Source organism: Plecotus auritus (genome assembly GCF_963455305.1).
Source record: "Plecotus auritus genome assembly, chromosome: 5".
In the NCBI taxonomy this organism is placed as follows: domain Eukaryota; kingdom Metazoa; phylum Chordata; class Mammalia; order Chiroptera; family Vespertilionidae; genus Plecotus; species Plecotus auritus.
Window position 1 is genome coordinate 12,478,127 of NC_137776.1, and position 11,546 is coordinate 12,489,672.

General features: G+C 41.5%; 1 pseudogene across 1 annotated transcript; it reads right to left on the minus strand.

Annotated features, from left to right (window-relative positions):
• Nucleotides 1–4,068: 4,068 nt before the first annotated feature.
• Nucleotides 4,069–5,330, minus strand: LOC308249209 (glyceraldehyde-3-phosphate dehydrogenase-like; annotated as a pseudogene). The gene is made up of 2 exons: nt 4,545–5,330; nt 4,069–4,348 (listed from the first exon to the last, which is right to left on the minus strand). The product of its transcript is annotated as a glyceraldehyde-3-phosphate dehydrogenase-like (transcript).
• Between the last annotated feature and the right edge of the window lie 6,216 nt (nt 5,331–11,546).

Genomic DNA, 11,546 nt, shown 5'->3' on the forward strand with positions numbered 1-11,546 from the left:
ATGCTGGATGTGTACAGTACAATACTGAATTTGTAATTTGAATCAAGTATGGTGTTCTCTGTTTTCAGCTGACTTGAACAACCTGGCTGGCTTTGCAGAGGTGTTTCCTAACGTATTGGCAGCTATCTGTGTGGGGGATCAGGGTGGGGAGACCCTTCATGTGGTGTGGTTGCCCAAGCTGTGCCCTGAAGCATCCCCATCCTCAGCATGGCACATTTCAAAGTGAAGTGCTGAAGGTTACAATTTCTGTGAAATAAAAGCTGGCTTTAAGAGGAGCTGCTTATGAAATGGATTTTAGTAGTGGTAGGAAACTAAATAATAAACATTTGATATTCAGCAACTGAAAATACCTCTCAGTGTTTTCTTGGGGGAGGGAAATGATTACCTTAGCACATTTCCCCTTCTTCTTCTTCTTCTTCTTCCTTTTTATTTTTTTGGTGCTATTTATGTATTTATTTATTTTTTTGATTCTTTATTATTTAAAGTATTACATATGTCTCCTTTTTTACCCCATTGTCCTCTCCCCAGCTGCTCTCCCCCTACCCTAGCACATGCCCTCACCCTCCTATTGTCTGTATCTATTGGTTATGCTTATATGCATGCATACAAGTCCTTTAGTTGATCTCTTACGCTCCCCCTGTCTCTGAGGTTTGACGGTCTGTTCGGTGTTTCTATGTCTCTGGATCTATTTTTGTTCAACAGTTTTCGTTGTTCATTATATTCCACAAATGAGTGAGATCACTTATTCTTCTCTGACTGGCTTATTAAATTTTTTTGAAACAACCACAAACTTATAAAAATGCTGGAAGTACAGCCAACTTTTCCTGAGGAAGTTTCTGACCTAATGCCCTATCACCTGTGACTAATAGTATCTATTTCCTATAAACAAGCATACTTCTCTTCATAACCACAATCCATCAACATTGGAAAGTTCACATTGATACATTGCTACCATCTGATCCTCAAACTGCATTCAAGTTTTTTCCAGATGCTCCCATAATATATTTTATAGCAAAGGATTCCATTTATAGCAGAATGTCCCCCTGCATTTATTTTTCACAACTCTATCGTGTCCTTCACCGTGGACAATTCCTCTATCGATACTTTCACGGCCTTGCTCTTTTGAAGGTTACAAACCATTATTTTGTAGAATGTTCCTTGATTTGAGTCAGTTTGATGTTTCTTCATAATTAAAAAAACAACAACAGGTGATTGATCTTTGGCAAAAATAACAAAGAAGTGATGCTATGTTCTTTTAATGTTGATTTTGGTCACTTAACTGAGGTGTTTGTCGAGTTCTCTGCTGTAAAGCACTCTTTCCTTTTTTTTGCAGAGGTACTTAGAAATTTCATAACTCTTCTGTTTTTTTCATCAAAATTTCCTGATTTGGCCAATGGGTAGACATGTGTTACTATCATCATTTTACTTTTATGCATACATTGTCCCATCCTTGGCCAGTGGGAGACTGTTCAAACTAGTTCTTGTGTTCTTCTAACAAGTCCCCATCACTCTTTCAGCACTTCCTTGCTTTCTGGCAGAATTAGGCATTCCAGACTCAGCTCATGTTTTCCCTGTCCCAGAGCTGGAATCCACAGTTTCTCCAAGGAGCCCTGGTATCTTTGGAGTAAGCAATAATTTTTATCAGCCACGATCTAGGCTTAGTTATGCTTATTACTATTGGGATTTTCCTGCTCCTAGGCTCCTCAGCGAACAGAACTGGGATCCACATCCACACACACGTATAGATGTAAATGTGTGTGCATATATATCTTTATGGATATGTATACATATATAATATGCATATTTACACGTAGATGTGTATATATGTACATATATATACAAATATATGTATAAATACAATATATGTAAGTATAGATGTAAATATGTGTATGTGTGCATATGTATGTGTACATACACATTTACATCTATATTTATATCTGAAACTATCAATATATGTTGAAATCCATATGTTCATACTCATGCCTTTAACTCCAATACAACCCTATAGGGTTCAGCCTACATTTATTCCTTTCTATTATTTGTCCCTCTTATGACAGTGAGAAACCTGTTTCTCATCCTTTTTTCCCCAAACCTCATTTAAAGATATCTTTTCATTTATTTTAGAAAGAGAGGAAGGGAGAAAGAGAAACATCGATGTGAGAGAGAGACATTGATCGGATGCCTCTTGTAGGCACCCTGACCAGAGATCGAATCTGCACCTTTTTTGGTGTGTGGGATGATGCTCCAACCAACTGAGCCACTCGGCTGGGGCTCATTATCCTTAATATCTTTACTTATTTGCTCAATGCCCCAGTGTTAAATCAATCTCCCATTTTGGTAGTACCCCTTCCCCTATGTGGTAGCTTCCTCTCTCCGCGTTGGCTCTGACTCCTCCATCCAGTGCACACACTCCTGGAAGTGGCTTGGGCTCTGCCTCTCCAGGCTGGCTCTCCCACCCCATGGATGCCCTTCTCACCCTGTTTGGGCTCTAACACCTTAGGCTGGGTGGTCTTTCCATCCCTAGCTCAGGGCCACAGTGGCTCCTTTGGCCTGGGGTGGCTGACCTTATGGCCTGTGTTAAGTTCCAATTGCCTGTAGTGATTATTGGTTTGATATTCTTTATTGGCAGCCATTCCTTCCCTGTGTCTCTTTCTTACTTCCCTGTTGATGTTTCTTTCACTTCTCACATAAACTGCTTACTTCCCTATTGGTATTTCTTTAATTTCCCACATAACCTGCTTGTCTCAGCCACTGTTCTGGGGAAACTCCAACTCAGACACCCTTTGTCCCTCCAGACCCAGAGGGAACAGTGGTTTTCCACTGGTGCTTCATCTTCTTTTGTTTGTTCCTTGATTTCATCTGTATCTTTGGAAACCATCCCTTCATACCCTCCTAACCTTTAGGTTATTACTTATTTTTGTAGAGGCTCTGATTGAATCACAGCCAGACACGGCCTGTTCCTTGCTCCATTCCCCTGCTGAGACCCAGAGTCCTCCTAGGAACCGACCTCCTTCTTTAGGGGCATCAACTTGAATTCAAATGAGTGAAAATCCTCACCTTCTTATAGCTTTTTCTTTGTTAAATTCACATTCTTCACATGAGTTACATGGAAAGAAATAAGTTTTAACAGAAAATATATCTTTTCCCAGACTTTTGAGAACATGCTAAAACGGGGATAGGTTTAATTTGCAAAGCACAGCAAAACTTCATTAAAAACACACACAAAAAAAACCCTTTCCTCATTATCAGTGCCTCCTACATGCCTGGAGGCAGCTCTTTTTTTTTTTTTTTTTTTTTTTTTTTTTGGAGGCAGCTCTTGAACATCTTCCTCCTTTCCTTCTCCTAAAACAGCATGTCAGACTCAAAGGCTAATACGGGCAAATAAACAAGGTTTAAGTTTTTGTGGGCCACAAAAAAACAAAAGCTTCAATGTTCATAGAAAGGTAGGTTTATTTCTATAGAGACATGCTGAATACAAAGGGCTGAAATAAATGAGTAATCATTAACATAAAATAATAGAACATTTTAATAAAAATGAATATATTTTCTTAAACATTAACTTACCAGACACTGAATAACTGCACAAATTAATAAGCGTAATGCAAATAAACCTATTTTTCTTGTTCTCTGAAAGCGAAATATTTCCTGTTGCGCACACCAAACAAGTCAGTCCAAGACTAATGACAAGTGGCAATTGGCTGCCAAAATATTCACTGCTAGTATTAGTGGAGAGAAATGGTGCACCTGCGCGTAAGGCATATAAGGGAAATGAATGCAACACGATTATATTAACCAGTCATTAGCGAACGTTCGTTATTAATAATTATGTTTAACAGGATATTGTAAAAATTAAGTTACAATTTTTTTTTTTTGGCTGGGTACAGTGAACTTTATTGATGATGCAAGACAAAGTAGGGCTGCCTACGCCCCTCCCCTTCTTCAGGAGGTCTGGGATGGAAACGGTGGTTAGGAGATTCTCAGTGTGTCGGGGTATCGATCTGGGGCAAGGACTCCCCAGCAGCTGAGGGCCTCTCTTCCTCTTGCTGGGGCTGGTGGTCCAGGGGACTCTTATTCCTTAGAGGCCATGTGGACCATAAGGTCCACCACCCTCTTGCTGTAGCCAAATTCATTGTCATACCAGGAAACAAGCTTGACAAAGTGGTCATTGAGGGCAACGCCAGCCCCAGCATCAAAGGTGGAGGAGTGGGTGTCACTGTTAAAGTCGCAGGAGACAACGTAGTCCTCAGTATAGCTCAGGATGCCCTTGAGGGGGCCCTCTGAAGCCTGCTTCACTACCTTCTTGATATCATCATATTTGGCATCTTTCTCTAGGCCAGTGGTCGGGAAACTGCAGCTCGCAAGCCACATGCGGCTCTTTGGCCCCCTGAGTGTGGCTCTTCCACAAAATAGCATGTGTGGGCGTGCACATACAGTGCGATTGAAACTTCGTGGCCCATGCGCAGAGGTTGGTTTTTGGCTCTCAAAAGAAATTTCAATCATTGTACTGTTGATATTTGGCTCTGTTGACTAATGAGTTTGCCGACCGCTGCTCTAGGTGGCAGGTCAAATCCACAACCGACACATTGGGGGTGGGGACACGGAAGGCCATGCCAGTGAGCTTCCCATTCAGCTCGGGGATGACCTTGCCCACAGCCTTGGCAGCGCCAGTAGAAGCAGGGATGATGATCTGGGCAGCTCCTTGGCCATCACGCCACAGCTTCCCAGAAGGGCCATCCACGGTCTTCTGGGTGGCGGTGATGGCATGGACTGTGGTCATGAGTCCCTCCACAATGCCAAATGGATGACCTTGACCAGGGGGGCCAAGTAGTTGGTGATGCAGGAGGCATTGCTGACAATCTTGAGGGAGTTGTCATGGTTCACACCCATCACAAACATGGGGGCATCCGCAGAAGGAGCAGAGATGATGACCCTCTTGGCTCCACCCTTCAAGTGAGCCCCAGCCTTCTCCGTGGTAGTGAAGACACCAGAGGACTCCACAACATACTCAGTACCAGCACCACCCCATTTGATGTTGGCAGGATCTTGGTCCTGGAAGATAGAGATGGACTTTCCATTGATAACAAGCTTCCCATTCTCAGCCTTGACTGTGCCTTTGAACTTGCCCTGAGTAGAATCGCACTAGAACATGTAGACCATGTAGTTGAGGTCAATGAAGGGGTCATTGATGGCAACAATATCCACTTTGCCAGAGTTAAAAGCAGCCCTGGTGACCAGGCACCCAATGCGGACAAATCCGTTCACTCTGACCTTTACCATTGTGTCTCAGGGTTTTGGCTGCTGGCACTGCGCAGGAGGAGAGGCTGTCTGATGAACAGGAGGAGCGGAGAGCCAAGTTAAGGAATTTTTATTAAAATGTTTTTTACATACCGTTATATTGGCTGGGCCACAAAAATATTGTGAGCCGCATGTGGCCGGCAGGGTGCAAGTTTGACATGCTTGTCCTAAAGCCTAGTCTACGCAACCTGAACATATCTTCTATCTCCTCCCTATATTTATTTTCCCATTCCAAGAACCCGATGAAACAGCATTTTCTTTTTCCTAATTCATATTGCCCCTGCATTCATTTTCTATAGCTGCTGTAACACATGACCAGGAACTAGGTGGTTTAAAACAACATAAATTGATTCTTACAGTCCTGGAGGTCACAAGTTTGAAAGCAGTTTTCCTGGGCTAAAGCCAAGGTGTTGGTGGGTCTGGTCCTTCTGGAGGCGCCAGAAGAGAATCCATTTTCTTGTTTTTCAAAGCTTCTGGTGACTGCCATCATTCTTTGGCTTGTCATCACTCCAATCTCTGTAGTCATACTGCTCTCTCCACTTCTGTCATTGAATCTGCCTCTGCTTTGTCTTATAAGGGGACTTATAAGGGCACTTCAAGCTCATATTGATAATCCAGGATGATCCTCCATAACTTTTAAAATCCTTAATCATACCTGCAAGCATCTGTAGAGTCCTTTTGGCATGTGAGGTAATTCACAGGTTCCAGGGTTTAGGACTTGGATCCTTTTCATGGACCATTATTTAGCCTATCACAGTCCCCTAATCGCCATGGTTTGGGGTTGGGGTATTCCCTATGAATCTTTCCTTCTTCTCCCAACCTAGGTTCTTATACTTAGGATTCCCCACCCTCTGCTCTAATTCTTTCTTTCTGAAAGTCCACACCTTAGATTATTTCTCTGGCCAATGGGAAATGCTCTAAGTCATGCTTAGGTTTAGATGTCAGCCCACTCAATGGCTGACACTCATTACTCTTAGCAGAGTAAATGCTAAGGTGGCGAGAGAACAGGTCAGTATGAACTTCAGTTCTGTGCAAAATGGTGTCCTCAACTTGGTTAATTCTAGTTTCCTTTATGTGATGTTTATGGAAAGGAGCTGTAGACTCCACTGGTTGTTTGCTAGTTGGTCCATTATAATAAACACATTCCTGAAGAACAGTCTATACTTGGAAATCAGTACATTTTGAACCCATGTTAAGAAAAGACTCAATTGCCTCACTAAGCCACAAGGCCATCCTGTTTTTGTGCCACTGGGTCCCTGTCACTGTGAAATAAAATTGTTTTCTTGCTTTACCTGACAGGACCTGCCAGAATCCTAAAAGAAGTTGACATTAGTGTTTAATGGCTGTTCACTTTATTAATGTGGAGAGTGAACTAGACTTAATTAAATTGTTTTGGGTCAGAGTTTTCCCTTTAATGGAAATCAGGGTGGGGATCTTCTATTTCCCTCCATCCCATGGTATATATTAAATGCTGTGGAGTTTGAATTTATTTCCTAGCAACAGTCAAGAAAAATGGCTATTTCTGGGAAGCATTCCTCTTCTAACGTAAAGAAACCCAAGTGAATTAACATAAAAAATATGAGAACCATCCACTGACTTCCAGTTGAAGCTTAGATCCAGCCTAACATTGCTCAAACAGAGCTTTGAGAGTAAATTCTATTGGTATGTGATGAGCAAAGGAGTGATTTAAAATGATCAAAATGCCTACCTGCAAATACCCTTCTCTTCACTGACTAAACCCCTGCTCATTCACCCTAAAGGAATATTTATGTTGAATTTTGTATTTCAGAAAAATGTTGCAGAAATTCAACTGTCCAGATTTTCAAATGTCTAGAATAATCCATTTCAAGTGAGTGAAGGCAAGGTCTAAGGCAGGGGTGGGCAAACTTTTTGACTCGAGGGCCACAATGGGTTCTTAAACTGGACCGGAGTGCTGGAACAAAAGCATGGATGGAGTGTTTGTGTGGACTAATATAAATTCAAAGTAAAGGAGCGGAGGGGAGAGCAAGAGAACCGGATAGAACAGCCGGATCCGGCCCACAGGCCGTAGTTTGCCCACAGCTGGGTTATCAAATATTATCACAAAGAAAGGTGTTTATAAAGTTCAACAGAACAGCCACAGAATCTTCACAAGCTCTCCAACCACAGAGTCTCCAAAGATCCACAGTCTAACTTTATAGATGGTCTGAAGAAGTTAAATGACTTCCTATTATTATAATCCTAGTGAGAATCAGAAGCAGACCAAAAATGTGTCAAAAATGCCTCTTATTTTTGACACCATTGCTTTTCTCATTTCCCACTTGCTTTATTTTACTCAATCCAACTTCAAATACCCTATATCCTCCCCATAAACATTCATTCTCCCCTCATCCATCTTCTTCCTCTCACAAAGAAGACTGAAGAGGATAAAGAAGGCTGGGCAGCAAGTGAAGGAGAACCTTCTATGGAAGGAGGTTTGTCAGTTCATTTTTTTTTTTCATTCTTCTCCCTCTTCATCAAGACTCATCCCTACCTCCAAACCCCCTGCTTGACCTCCAGTGTTCTCCCAACACTCCACTCTGCCCCTGACCCCTGAGACAATGATACAGCCCCCTTCGTCATCCAAGTTTTAACCACACATGAGAAGCTATGGCTAAAACTGTTTTTGGATGAAAGGGTCAGTGGAAATGAGGGCTAGATATCTGAGTTCTGGGACTCAGACCGTGTCCTTTTACTTCCCACTAAATTTTCTGTTTATTTGCAGCTCTACTAATCACCATTGCTAAAACCTGAGAGTAAAGTAATTAACTCCTCATTACTCCAGCAAGCAAATAACTTGACATCAATAACCTTTGCCTTTAAGGTTCCTTCTGGTAAGCATTTTATGTAAGAGACATAGTTACAGTCAGTCACTGAAGTTTCATAACTTTACACCAAACTTATCAGAATCTGTATTTTACTGTGCTATCATGAATCCAGCTGGTGTCATCCACTTACCTAACTACCAGTCAGAATATGGTCCAGTTTTAGGCTCTGGGTCTGCCACTGGTTTGGATATATGAAACAAATATAATAAACACAATGAAAAATCTGTTCAGCATCATTATTTATGAGGACAATGGAAATTAAAACCACAACAATATGGCACTACCCACTCACTGGTATGGCCAAAATTAAAGCGTGGCCCGATAGGGAGCACCTGCAACTCTCATTCATTGCTAGTGTGAGTGCAAAATGGTAACACCACTTTAGAAAATAGTTTGGCAATTTATTGAAAATTTAGCGTACTCTTACCATATGACCTAGCAATCATCCCAAAATAAATGAAAATACAGATTTTCACAAAAACCTATAAGCAAATGTTCATAGCAGCATTATCTATAATAATAAAAGCGTAATATGCTACTTAGACCAGCTGTCTTTCTGGACGACCTTCCAGACGAAGCTGCAGTGACGGGGGCCAAGGCAGAGGCAGCCACTGCGGCAGAGGGGGCCGAGGCAGCTGCTGCGGTGGCAGGGGCCAAGTTCTTTGCTCAAATTTTGTGCACCGGGCCTCTAGTTCATAATAACTAAAAAATGAGAACATCCAAAATGGCCCTTAACTGCTGATACTGAAGTCCAAAGATCATGGTACTCCTATTTGTGGTAAGTAAGAAAATGATCCATTTAAGTGTTAGGTTTAATAGTTAGAATCTCAACTGAGCCTTTGGGGAAAAATTTATAGGGCAGAAGAGAAAAATGAACCCCCAGAGATAGGTCCTATGACTGAAAAAGAAGGAGAAGAAGGAGAAGAAGAAGAAGAAGAAGGAGAAGAAGAAGAAGAAGAAGAAGAAGAAGAAGAAGAAGAAGAAGAAGAAGGAGAAGGAGAAGGAGAAGGAGAAGGAGAAGGAGAAGGAGAAGGAGAAGGAGAAGGAGAAGGAGAAGGAGAAGGAGAAGGAGAAGGAGAAGGAGAAGGAGAAGGAGAAGGAGAAGGAGAAGGAGAAGGAGAAGGAGAAGGAGAAGGAGAAGGAGAAGGAGAAGGAGAAGGAGAAGGAGGAGAAGGAAATTCTACTAAAAGCCTTGAATATCCAAAATCTGAGGGAAGACAATATGCTTTGAGGATATAAGGTAAAAAAAATCCCAGCTTTTACAAGATCCTTAGGAGGAAAATATTCTGAAACATGGTAGGAGCTTCAGTTCAGGGATCTACTGAGGGTGAGACTTCAGCAGGAAAAAAAAATGTAGTAAGTAAGGTAATATCATTTCTATAATACAGGTTTCACAAGCGCAAGCAATTCTACTTCAAAAGATAGGAGTAGCAGCTATTACATCATAGGACTGAATATGTTTGCTCTGAAATCGGTGTGATAATGATGGTCCAAATAGATACCACACTAGGTATAGCACCCGGGCACCAGAAATACCAGACTTGAAGGGGAGATGCAAATATCTCGTGACTGGTGCTGTAACCACTGTAAATTTCTACACTTTCTAAGAAGGCTACAACGTCTCCTACACCTCTCTCTGACGGAAAAGGCAGTATGCACTGGGATTTTCCCTCAAATGTGACATTAACCTCTTAGGAGAAATTAATCTGTTTTGAGAAATTTCTCCCAACTGGGTTTAATTTTATAGTCATGAACTTTAGATAACTGACATAAGCTGACTGACATCTTGGCAAGACTAACATTAAGGTCTTCTTCTCTCTGACTATTCTTCTTTCCTCAGTGCCACGATTCACTGCTATGGTTCTTTGGCCACATTAATGTGGGTCTAGTATTATGTTCAAGAAATAGTTTCACCTGAGAAATTTCTAGGGGCTGGGTTTTGTTTTGCTTTAAATTTTACGACCATAGTACTGCCTGTCATGATAATCTAGGTGTGTCTTTGTTGGGAAACACGAGAAATTACACTTATTTCAGTGATAAAAATCCCAGTCAGCAGTGGTTGAAAGAACTCAGATTCTACCAGATATCTGAGACTAAGTCCTTTAGTTGAGTCTAAGTAGAATAAGAACTTGGGGAGGAAGAATTAAGGGTCTTAATTCGTTTGCACATTAAATTGTTAGAACTTGAACATGCAAGAGAATGTAATCTTTGGACTTCACAATTTCTTCTGGGAACTTAACAATGTGAGGGAGTTCATATGCAAATTTTGGGCATACTTACATTGTTGGAAATTTGTTAGTGGAATATATTAGTGTTGCCAGTGAATTGTAACACCTAACATCTGGAGACCTATATTGGGCAGTGTAGTTGGGTATAATTTGGGTTGGGAAATAGAAAAGGGAGCAAAATCTCAGCCATGGATGAGGTGTAGCTTTGGAATTTATCTAATGAATGTACTGTCTGGGAGCACTTTTAGGCTTCCACAGGAGGATACCAACGGAGCAGTAGGTGGGATTTAGGGATGGCCTTCTAGAGAATTTATAGTTGAGATTTTATAGTTCAGATGTCATTATTCTTCCCAAGTTTTAGAGACTCTGGTAGCTTCAGGGAAAGAGGAAAAGTTTGAAAAATATATTTTGGCTAATGTAATAAGGAATAGATTCTAGAAATCATGTTTTCTATCTTGAATTAAGCTTTTTAAAAAATATATATTTGTATTGATTTCAGAGAGGAAGGGAGAGGGAGAAAGAGATAGAAACATAAATGATGAGAGAGAATCATTGATTGGCTGCCTCCTGCTCGCCCCCTACTGGGGGTTTGAGCTCCCAACCCAGACATGTGCCCTTGACCGGAATCGAACCTGGGACCCTTTGGTCCACAGTCTGACGCTCTATCCACTGAGCCAAACTGGCTAGGACAGACTTAAGCTTTTTCAAGAAAGGTAGATCTTCTTGGGGTGACAGGGGTTCCACAAACAGGTTCAGATGACAAGGTATAGGACAGTCAGAGATGGTATCTACTATCTTTACCTTTTAATTCAGGTTCCCAGAAGTCCTATTCCTCTGAGGAGACAGCTTGGGCTATGGTGGAGGATGAGTCCCTGATATCTACTTGACTCCGGGGTCAGGGGTTTCCTTGGGTTGAGATGATTGTCTTTGATTCTGAGCACTCTCATGTATCCTTTCCTCTATTCTCCTAGGCTTCTCATCCCACCTCCTTCATCCTCTGCTGCTCGTAGGGTCAGCAAGGGAAGCTTGTAGCCACAGAGAGCTTTCCTCACTTCTTTGTGGAAAATAGATTACTAGCAATTTGGGAACACAAAATAAATACAATAGCTTTTCTTCCATATAATCCTGGAGGTATCCAAGAGCAATATGTAAGATGAACTTTGATGTGCTCATACAT